The following is an 11,561-nucleotide window of genomic DNA, read 5'->3' as shown; positions in this document are numbered from 1 at the left end:
CCACAGGGAGAGTCCTGGGCCAATAAGACGGGGGTCCCCCAACCACTAGGGGGCGACCAGCACACACAATGTTTTTTGTCCAGGCTCACCCTGAGTACATCTGGGAAATCCAACTACACATACCAGGGTGGAAGCTCTGACCACCCAGCTTCCCACACCCCCAGGGCCTCAAACCCCCAGCCACCAGACCCCGATCTCCAGATGCCAGCTTCCTTCTAACAGGCTGATCTGATTCACTTTGCTCACAAGTGAGCCCTTGACAAGGGGGCTGGAGCCCACCTGTGACATGTCCCCTGTCCCCTCTCTCTGGTCCCACCCTCGCACTCCGTGTTTCCAGGCCCGACACTGCAGCCCATGGTGGGGAGCCTCCTGGCTTCTCTTCTCTTCCTCCAGCAGCTCGCCCTGTCCAGGCTCCCCCACTCCCCAACCCTGGGAAATGTTCCTCTGCTGCTTTGCAACATGTCGACTAGGAGGAGCCAGGTTGTCTGCTTCGATTGGGTGCATCCCCATTATAAAAACTCAGTGAATGGCCATCCTGGCTGGACTTTCCATTTTAGACAGCAATGGTTGGCTGACCACTTCCTCAGTTGGTTGTAAGCCGCCAGGGCAGTTACAACAATCCCACCAGGAGCCTGGGTCTCAGCCCAGCAGTAAAGGGGACCAGGGGTGCAGGCGGAGGGGAGGACGGGGCCTCTGGGCCTCCAGTCAATATAAAGGAGGCTAAGTCGGTCAAGGCACCAAGGGAACTGTGGCCGGAGGGGACAAAGGGTCAGCAGAGGCGCCACAGGAAACCGGGAAGGAGCATTTGGGGTTCAAAAGGAAAGCAGGAAGCAGGAGAATCAGGGAGGAGGGCTAGAGGGGTGCTGCTGAGCTCAAGAGGCTGTCCAGTCTCCCTCTGGGCTGCAGGCTTTCCTCTGAAGGAGACAGGGATGGGGAGAGAAGGCAGGACGTCCAGCCCCATCTGAGGATGGGACAGGACGGGCCAGGGGAGGGACGGATGCCTGCTCTGATGAGAAAGCAGACCTGGGTGGGCTTCGAGGGGAAGCTGATGGGAAACGGGAGGAGCTCTCCCTGGGGAGGGGGGCTCAGCCTGCCAGGAGGCCCCTGTGTATATGGGCACGAGAAGTCTGGGCCGCACGTGTGCCTGACACCTGCTGCTCTGGCGGCTTTACCTGCATCCCCCATTTCATCCTCACTATGGACCCCCAATCCTGTTATTCCCCGGGGACTTGCCAGGGTCACCTGGCCAGTCTGTACCAGTGCCTGGCTCCCTTCAGGCTCCTCTCAGCGACCTGGCTGTGATCGTCCCCAGAATAGCCATCAGGCTGAGAACTCACTCACCTGGTCCCAGGGGTCCAGCCCTGCCCAGGTAAGGCCAGGTGCAAGAGGGCAGCTGAAGGATGTGTAGGGCGAGAACCCCATCTGCTGAAACAAGGCCAGGTTCACGGTGATATAGAACCCACGTGCTGTGGATGAGAGTCAGGGCCAGACAGCCAAGGGAAGGAGCAACTCAAAGGGTCAGGGAGGGCTTTGGCTTCAAGTCTGGGCGGACAGGGAGAAAGAGGGCGAGCAAGCTCCCTGGAGGGGAAGCTGGCTGGAGTGAAGGAAGGTTTCCCGGTGGCGGTCTCCTCCCTCGGCCTCTCCAGACCATGCGCCCACGTGCAGCCGCACTGCTCCCACCAGCACACTGGGGGTTAACGTCTGTCTGGTGCAGTGACCACAGCGGCAGGCTGTGATGCCAGTAATGCAGAAGCTGAAATTTGAGAAGCAGAGGGGAGAGGGGCAGGGCTGGGAAAGGCTTGGCAGCAGAGAGGAGAGAGGGTTTCCCTGGCAGGATCTGCAGCTCCGCTCCAGCGGCCAGAAAAGACCCTCCCTCCGCCCCCATCCCCTCTCTTCATCACCGCCCCTCTGCCTTAGGCTGTGGGCTGTGGCACCCACTCAAGGTGGTCCACGGTGGGCCAGCGTCCGAGCCCTTGGGCCACGGGGCTGCAGATCCGGGCTGCGGATCTGGGGAAGGCTGGAGGGCGTGCCCAGGCGGCCAGTGGAGAATGCGTGAGGCCCTGCCCGGCACTGCCGGAAGCGCTGGGTGGGGAGCAGGCCGAGGGCAGAGTAGGGAGGAGGAGGACAGGAGGTCCCCAGGCGCCCGACCTCAGAGGCCTGGCCTTGACTCCCCACTCCTCGAACAGGACTGAGTCATGGGAGACACATGAAGCTCCCTGCCCCCTCCCCGGCCCACTGCCAGCCTGCCTCTGCCCTGAGGACCGACCTCGAGTTCTTCCCAGGCCTGTGCGAGGTGCTGGGGACAGCGCGAGCTGCTCATCTCCCTGCCCTTAGTCAGTCCCACAGAGTTTCGGCGGGTCTATTATTGTGACCCCCATCACAGATGAGCAGATGGAAGCTCAGAGAAGCTCAGGAACGTGCCCGAAGCCACACAGCCAGAGTGGCAAAGCTGACTCAAACCTGGGATATCTGACAGCAGTTACCCACCATGCCACGCTCCTGGGAAGGAGAAAGGAACAAAGCCCACCAGAAGGTGACCCAGGGCTGCATGCCAAATCCAAGAAAGCAAGAGATGTAAGGCAGCCCGGGAACCCCAGGAAAGAGGCTGCAGGTGAATGAAAAGGGCAGCAATGTTTGGGGCTTGTACTCCCCGAGGTGGTGCAAATGGCATCTGGAGGGAGCAGGGCCGGGTCTGGTCCAGCCTGGATCCATGGATGATGATGCTATGGCCACAGGGACCTCTTGTAACCCCCTAACGCACATCCCTTGGAGCCGCTGGATCACCACTGAGCAGGTGACCCACTCACCTTGACAGATCACAGAGGACTTCTGGGACTTCAGGTGTGCATGGTCCTTGTTTGAAGAGTCAGCAACATCTACTGTGCAGTAACAGTGGGCAAAGCTCTGCTAAATACAGGCAGAAACACCGGGGTCTGTTGACCAGGAGGCAGGAGGGTCCTGGCTCCATGGCTTCCAGCCGTGACGTGACCTTGGCTCACCTCTCTGAGCCTCAGCTTCCTCACCTGCCAGAGGGGGATCGTGTCAGCACTGAAACAGAGGGCTGCTTTGAGGATTAAATGAGGTGTTTGTCAAAAAAACACTTAGACTGGAAAAACCTCATCTTTACAAAAATGTGTACATGCATGTTCCTAGCAGCATTATTCACGAAAAGTGGAAACAACCTGAATGTCCTCTGATGGACAGATGGATAAACCGATGCTGATCCATTCAGACAGTGGAATATTATTCACCCATAAAAAGGGAATGAGGTGGATGAACCTTGAAAACACGGTGCTCAGTGAAAGAAGCTAGATACAAAGGACCACATATTATAGGACTCTGCTTATATGAAATGTCCAAAACAGGCAAATCTGTAGAGTCAGAAAGCAGACTAATGATTGCCAGTGGTTGGGGGTGGGGAAGGAGAGGAATGGGGAGTGACTGCTAATGCATTCAGGGTTCTGTTTTGTTTTAAATCAATGTAGGGGCGGGTTGTGCCATGCAGCTAGCAGGATTTTAGTTCCCAAACCAGAGACCGACCCCAGGCTCTGTGCAGTGAAAGCACAGAGCCCCAATCACCGGACCACCAGAAAATTCCCAAAATCAATAAAAAAAAAACAAACCAAAAAACTAGTTTTAAGTTCACAGCAGTATTGAGCAAAGATTCAGAGACTTTCCACTTACTCCCTGCCCCAACATGTGCAAAGCCTCCCCCATGATCAATCCCCACACGAATGGTACACATCTTACAGTTGATGAATCTGCTGGGCTTCCTTTGGGGGGATGATAAAAATGTTCTGGAATTAGATGCTGGAGACGGATGCACAACTCTGTGAATACATTAAAATCCACTGGATTGTAAATTTTATTTTTTATGTGTACAAACTGCTTTATTTATTTATTTCAGCTGTGCTGGGTTTTGTTGCTGTGCAGGCTTTTCTGTAGTTGCAGGGGGTGGGCTACTCTCTAATTGCAGCGTGCGGGCTTCTCATCACAGTGGCTTCTCTTATTGCGGAGCACAGGCTCTAGGTACACACAGGTTCAGTAGCTGCAACTTGCTGGCTCTTAGGGAACGAGGGCTTCAGTAGTTGCGGCCCAGTTGCTCCATGGCATGTGGAATCTTCCTGGACCAGGGATCGAATCTGTGTCCCCTGCATTAGCAGGTGGATTCTTTATCCACTGTGCCACCAGGGAAGTCCTGGATTGTCCATCTTAAAGGGGTGACTTTTAAGGTATGTGAATTATACCTCAGTTTTTAAAAAGCACTTAGTAAGAGCTCAGAAAACGTAGCTTTCGTTACTATGTCCTTCAACTTCAGAGAGTCTGTCGTCTAATGAAAGAGACAGATGAACATGTTGAAAAATCTTAGAGAAGAGAGCCAGGCAGCGTGGTCCCAGCAGTCTGGGATGCCCGTCCTAGAGTCAGGCTCAGGGCACGTAGGATGTGGACAAGGGATGGATGCAGGAGCCCCTCATCGCCGAGGGGGCTGATGTGGTGATAAGCTCCACACAGGAGTACCAAGCCCACCATGTCCAGAGGAGAATAACCGTGAGTGCAGGAGGCTGGCAGGGATCTGAAGAGGTAGCATTTGGACTCAAGTCCTTAAGTCGGAGGATGTGGGTGGTTTGGTGGGGATGAGCAGACGCCCAGATGTGTTGCGTCCCAGAGGGATGCTGGGAGGCAGGGCTGGCAGAAGTGGAGGGTGCTGAACCCAGGGTGGGGTGGGGTGGGGGCACACTCCGTGGAGCACGTCCTGTGCCCCAGCAGATTCTGGGAGGGGCTGCACTTCACAAATAGCTGCAAAAAGCTTACAGGAGGCCGGCCCTCCACCCTCCCAGAACCTCCAGGTTTCTCTTGAAGCCTCCAAGAGGTTCCGACCACTCTGGGCACCGGGTTTCCTCTTCTGAGGAGCCCCGGGCCTGGGTTCCCCTTCTGAGCCACCCCCTCCCCCAGGTCCCCGGGTTCCAGGAGAGACAGGATAGGAGACGGGTGAGCCTGGGTCCCTCCCTTCACACACACACACACACACACACACACACACACCCCACCCCACCCCGGTCAAATGACCAGGCAGGCTTATGCTGCACAGGGAGGGACAGACCGTCATTCCCAGGAGTGATCCTGGGCCCCTCCTCCAGCCCTGGTGGAGCTGAGGGCACACGGAAGAGACTCCCAGGGGCAGGCCTGAGCCTGCAGGCCTGCAGGTGATGCCCACCCACTTTCCCCCCAGCCCTTTCCTGTCCCTCCTGCCTCCACCCTCTGCCCGCTGTAGTCCCTAACCCAGGGAGAAGCCAGACAGTACAAAATTCCTTGGAGAACAGAAAGGAGCCTGCATGCTCACTCCCACATACACACACACATGCACACACCATTCTTTCAGCCCACAGGGCAGATCACAGAGCACCTAGATTCAGGACAGAGAAACGCACCAAGGTCACTTAGCTCTGTGTCTTCTCCGGGCCAGACAGGTGCCAGAGGATCTGCAGGCATGGTCTCAGTCAATCCCAAAAAGAATCCCATGAGATTTCATAGATGAAGAAAATGAGCTTTTGAGAGCTTAGGGAATCTAGCCAGTGGGACACCCCAGTAGGTGAGGGTCATAAGGCCGAGTGCATTGCCTGGCAGAAGTGCCAGATGCCAGTCCTGTGGAGGCAGCTCACAGAGTGGCTGCTGCCCATCCTCTGGCACTGGCTGCTTTGGGGGACCACCCCCAAATCCCACCTTCTTTGTGTGGCTCTCGGGGTGTCAGCCATGCACTGGAGTGAGCTCCTGACCCGGACCTGTCCCATCCAAATGTCCAACATGAGCTGGGCCCAGCTGAGCCAACGAGGGGCAAGCCGAGGGTCTCGCTGGAGCCCCAGGGAGAGGCAAGCTGGGAGTTCGCAGGCCTTGGGGAGTGACGGCCTGAGTGAAGCCACACCAGACACTGGGCCAGGAGATGCAAGCCCGTGTCCCAAGGCCACTGACAGCAGGGACGAGCTAGGCCCTCAGCCTTTGCAGTTACATCAGCTCTTAAGCAACTGGTCTTTGAAGGAGGGCCCCAGGCTGTCCTGCCCCCTTAGGGGCTCTGGTGGCTGAAGGGCTGGGACAAGGCTGGGGACGGGGCCTCACCTCTCTCCCAGAATCCTGGGTGGGGAAGCGTGGGACCCTGGCAGCCTCTTCCTCCTTGGCTCCCTTGCTCACTTTGACCTTCAAAGCTGACATCTGCCTGCAAGACTCCATCTCTCCTCCTGGAATCCAGCCTCCAGATGTCGGATCCGAGTCGGTGGCGGCGGCCGGCGGCAGCAGTGGCTGCCTGCCTCCCCCCAGAGTGAATCAGCCACATTCCAAAGGTGCGAACACAGACGCCACGCCCTCGGCAGCCTAGGGCTGCAGACTTCCTCCCCAGGCCTGCCCGGCCCCTGCTCCCCTCCCTGCCTGCCTCTTCCCAGCCAAACCGGGCTTTGGGCTTCCTTTCCAGAGACATTCTCCTGGAACTGGAACAGAGAAAAAGCAAGCCACTGGGGCTGGGAGGCACCCCGACCCGCCCTGCTGGCTCTCTCCCCTGCAGGGAGTGTGGACCCCAGCCCGGCGCCCCGGCTGTTATCAGTACTTGCTGTTCATGCACGCTGCAGGAATTTACTGAGCACCTACTATGGGGCAAGCAAGAAGCAAGCCCCTGACTGGCCGGAACCAGACCCAGCAAGAGTCAGAATCAGCTCCACAGACAGACAACAATTCCAAGTGCAGGAAGAACTCTTAAAGAAAGAAAGAAGAGGCTGAGACAGAGGACAAGTAACAAAGGGAGGGTCTCTCTCGGGAGTCACGTGTAAGCTGAGGTCTGAAGGATGAACGGAAACCTTATCTACAGTCACTTCTCTGTGTCCCGAGAACTACAGCAAAGCAACCCCAAAGAATGTCTCTCGATTCCTCAGAAAGTTTTTGAGTTCTTGTGTTCGTGCCTTCTGTCAGCATTGATGCAGGGAAGTCTGGCTAATTTTTCTGATTTCTTTTTGACCATGTTGTGTGGCATGTGGGATCTTAGTTTCCCAACCAGGGAGCAAACTTGAGTCCCCGGCACTGGAAACGCAGTGTTAACCACTGTCCCCCCAGCGAAGGCTCCTGGCTAGTATTTTTTTTTTTTAATAAAAGCTTTATTGCAATATAAGTCACATAGTATATAACTTACCATTTTAATGTATACAATTCAGTGATTCTTCAGTATTTCAATGTGGTACAACCCTCACCACAATCCATTTTAGAATATTTTCATCACCCTCAAAGAAACCCTGCCCTGCTTACCACTTACCCATGCCACCCTAGCCCCTGCCCCAAGCCTCTGGCAACCACTCACCTATTAACTATCTATGGATTGGCCTATTCTGAACATTTCAGAGCAAAGGAATCATACAGTATGTGGTCTTTTGTGTCTGGCTTCTTTTGCTGAAAGAAGTGATATCATTCATCCACATGGTAGCCTGTGTCAGTACTTCAGTCTTTTTCCTGGCTGAGTAATATTCCAGTTGGTTTATCCATTCATCCACTGATGGACCTTCGGTCTGTTTCTACCTTTTGACTGTTGTGAATAACGCTGCTGTGAACATCTGTGTACAGGTTTTTCGTGGACATGTGTTTTCTCTTGGGGGCACACCTGGGAGTGAAGTCGCCAGGTCAAATGTGACTCTATCCTGAGGAACTGCCAGTGGCCGAACCACCTGATACGCCCAACGTGCCCACTAGCAGTGGGAGAACATTCCAATTCCTCCCTCTCTTCCTCACCACTTGCTGTTGCCCCTCCTTTTTTGTGACCGCCATCTGCTGGGTGAAGTGGTACCCCAATGGGGTACCGAGCTGCATCCCCATTCGTGACTGCACTGTCCCACTCCCTGAGGATTCCAGTGTTTCCAAGCCCTACAACAGGTCCTGCTGTGATCCTCCTCCTCCTTCACAAGGGTCAAACCCTAATCCAGTCCAGCGCCTGCAGACCTTCAGGTATGAGGAGCAGTGGAGAGGAGAGACAGGCATCCTGGTCTGTGCCTCCAAGGAAGCGAGTGTGCAAGAGGAGCCTGGGCAATTGCCTCCAGGAGTTCCTGCAGGAACTGAGGCCTTCCTCTCTGCACAGAGTGGGGTTTCACCTGTTCCTTCACGCCACGGCCCTGGATAGTAGGCACACCATAAATAACTGCCGAATGGGTGAATGAATGAACAGAAGATGAAGAAAGAGAACCCAGAGTCAGGATTGGCGGTTAGAAGCTAAGGCTCTGGGGTGAACTGGTTTCCACTGAAGCCCACCTCTGCTGCTTTACAGCTGCGTGCCCAACTTCCTGGCTTCTTTGAGCCTCCCTCGCCATCTACAAATTGGGCCTGACAGTGACTTTCTACCTGACAGCATTTTTTTTTAAGATTTATTTTTTTATTTTTGGTTGCATGGGGCTTTGCTGCAGCACAGGCTTGGCTACTCTCCAGCTGCCGCGTGTGGGTGTCTCACTGCGGCGGCTTCTCTCATTGCGGAGCACAGGTTCCAGGTGCACTCGGGCTCAGCAGTTGTGGTGCATGGGCTTAGTTGCCCTGCAGCACGTGGGATCTTCCCAGACCAAGGATTAAACCTGAGTCTCCTGCATTGGCAGGCAGACTGTTAACCACTGGACTAGCAACGAAGTCTCTGACAGCATGGTTTTGAGGATTAAATGCACCAAGCAGTGTTTAAATTAAATTAAATGTGCCAAGGAATTCTAGACACCAGGTCACATATCATCAACCCTCACAAGTGCTTTGTGAGATAAGACTGTTGTTATTAATACCTGCTTTGCCATTATAGACAAGGAAATGGGGATTTGGGGGGCTCAAGAAATCTGTCCAGGCTAAAGGCCAGGAAGGGCAAAGCCAGGATCTGAACGAAGACCCCGACTCCAGGCAGGGGCACTGACTCAGTGCCACGTGGCCCCTGACACAGATGGGGAAAAGCCAGGCAGCCTCCAAGTAGTCCAGTTCAGCTGACACCCCTGGGCTGAGTCAAGCTCTCAGAAAGTGAGGGGGCCACTGGGGAGTTCAAAGGCCCCTAACTGCAGTGGCCAGATGAAGGGACTTAAGAGATGTGTGATGGGGGGTAGGGGGCGGGAATAAAAGAAAAAGTATTAATACAAAGAGACCCCTAGCCTGGGACACCAGGACAGACACCCGTGTGGTGGGTGGAGGTGTGTGTGCACTCAGGGGTCTGGAAGGTGAGAGGGCCCTATGACTTTTAACAGGGAAAGCAGAAATAAGTCAGAAGTTTCCAGCAGGAAGCCTGGCTACTGGGATGGGCACTCTTTCCTGTCAGGGGTACAGCTTGGAAGGAGGATCGAGGAATCCACGGTGGGTGGACCCCCCTCAGAGTGACAGGTGTGGCCAGACTCCCCTCAAGTCAGAGCCTGTATCGAAGAGCTCCATGGGGTTAGCCGAGGGGAGATATCAAGCTCGCCCCTGAAAACGTCGGGCTGATATACCTCAGAAGCTGGGTAGTATTGGGGGGACTCTCCTGAATAGAGATGGGGTTCCTCTCTCACTTTAAGAAAAATCCATTTATTTATTTGGCTGCGCTGGGTCTTAGTTGCAGCAAGAGAAATCTTCCTTAGGGCATATAGGCTCCTTTAGTCACAGCACATGGGACCTAGTTCCCCAACCAGGGACTGAACCCAGACCCCTTTAACTGGGAGCACAGAGTTTTAGCCACTGAACAGCCAGGGAAATCCCTCCCCCTCACTTTTGCCTCTTTACCTGAGGAAAGGCATCAGACAGAAAAGGACCAAGGAGGGGATCCTAGGGAATACCCAGTTTTAGGGGCCCACAGGCAGGCAGGCAGTGCAGACCCCGGAGGGCTTAGGGAAGGACAGCTGGGAGGAGGTCTGCCCAGGGGGAAGGCTCAGGACAGCCCGGCGGTAAGCGGCTCAGCGGTCATCGGGTGATGGGGCAGCCTGCTCTTTGGGGGAAACGGCCGGGGATGGATCAAAGCAGAGCTATCACTTGAGACGCCATCATTTATTTTAAACAGGGAAGAAGCTCAGCTGATGACAGCACCCCCAACGGAGAGTGGAATGCACTTAAATCCAGTCGTGGAAAACATTAACACACACAGCAGGCTCTGGATCTGCTAGAAGGCTCCAGAAGGGGTTTCTCACGGCTGCCTGGCTGGGAGGTCCAGGACAGTGGTTTTCCAGGTTTCAGAGGACCACATGCATCTTAACTGCTTGGGAGCTTGTTAGAAATGTGTATCCCTGGGCCCCGCCCTCAGTAAGTCTCTCAGTTTGAGAACCACTGGGGCTGTAAGGCTCAGAAGCTCTCCAGCTCAGTAGGCGACAGACAACACAGAGACTGATCTGAGGGGACCAGCTCTCAGCTCGTTCGGGCATTCTCTCCAGGTTCATCCCTGTGACTTGCAGGACTCAAATGTGACACCTCAGACCTCTCCCCCTCCACCCGGACACTCCCACACTCTCAGCCTACCTGGTCAGCGGCCAGAGCTCCAGCCGCCCCCTCAGTTCAAGGCCAGGGTGTACGGAAGGTTCCAGGAGCCCAGGTAGGATGAGTCATTCTCCTGGGGAAGCCCTCTGCCTGGCGGGTGCCCCCAGGGTGCCTCTGGCCCCACCTGCAGCACTCCCACCCTGAGAAGGGACTGACCTATCTGACTGTGTGGCTGAGAAGAAAGAAGAGCAGCAAGTGTCTCCATCCCCTTTGGTCATTTTCCCCTCTGCCATCCCTACAACTCCACAGAGTATATGTGTGTGTGGGTGGGGCAGGCGGCGGGGGTGGGAGGGTGTCTCCAGGACAAACACGAAATATATCTCCTCTACAGGGTGAATCAGCTCCCTGAGGGGCAGGGCTCTGGAGTCAAATGATTTGGACTAGGATCCCACCTCTGGTCCTTTAAAAAAACAAAATTATTTGGCTACATTGGGTCTTAGTTGGGGTACACGGGACCTTCAATCTTTGTTGCAGCATGCGAGATCTTTGGTTGTGGTATTTCAACTCTTAGTTGCAGCATGTGGCATCTAGTTCCCTGACCAGGATCAAACCTGGGGCCCTGGACTGGGAGCCAGGAGTCTTGGCCACTAGACCACTAAGGAAGTCCCCTCTGCTCCTTGACAGCTGTGCACGCTCAGGCCAACCACTTAACCTCTCTGAGCATCTACCAAATGGGCCTGATGGTAAGTTCCACTGTGGTCCTGCACCACCAGGACTGTGCTCCAACACAGAGGAATGGGGCACATGCCGAATCCTCCCAGTGCCACATTTCACACCATGGCCCAGAGGCCGAGGCTGGAGTCTGTGCCAGGCTAGAGGAGGGGCAAAGCTGAAGACTCACCCCCTTTGCCCTGTTAGAAACTCAGGATCAGAGGCATAAGCAAATCTTCACAGGAGATTGCCCCTTCCCACAGCAGAGAGCAGTCAGCGTGGCCAGCCAAGCCCAGAGAGGAAGCACTGAGGCCCTTTCCCTCTGGTCTGCTGCTGCTGCTGCTGCTAAGTCGCTTAAGTCGTGTCTGACTTTGTGCGACCCCACAGACGGCAGCCCACCAGGCTCCGCCATCCCTGGGATTCTCCAGGCA

General features: G+C 55.2%; 1 long non-coding RNA gene across 1 annotated transcript; it reads right to left on the bottom strand.

The window, feature by feature from the left end:
• Window positions 1-3,840: 3,840 nt before the first annotated feature.
• LOC138985557 (uncharacterized) lies at window positions 3,841-9,006 on the bottom strand. Its single transcript, XR_011462600.1, has 3 exons — window positions 6,112-9,006; window positions 5,430-5,480; window positions 3,841-4,330 (listed from the first exon to the last, which is right to left on the bottom strand). It is a non-coding gene; the product is annotated as an uncharacterized lncRNA (long non-coding RNA).
• Between the last annotated feature and the right edge of the window lie 2,555 nt (window positions 9,007-11,561).

Source organism: Bos mutus, chromosome 25, assembly GCF_027580195.1.
Source record: "Bos mutus isolate GX-2022 chromosome 25, NWIPB_WYAK_1.1, whole genome shotgun sequence".
Taxonomy (NCBI): Eukaryota; Metazoa; Chordata; class Mammalia; order Artiodactyla; family Bovidae; genus Bos; species Bos mutus.
This window is presented reverse-complemented; position numbering and strand designations above follow the sequence as displayed.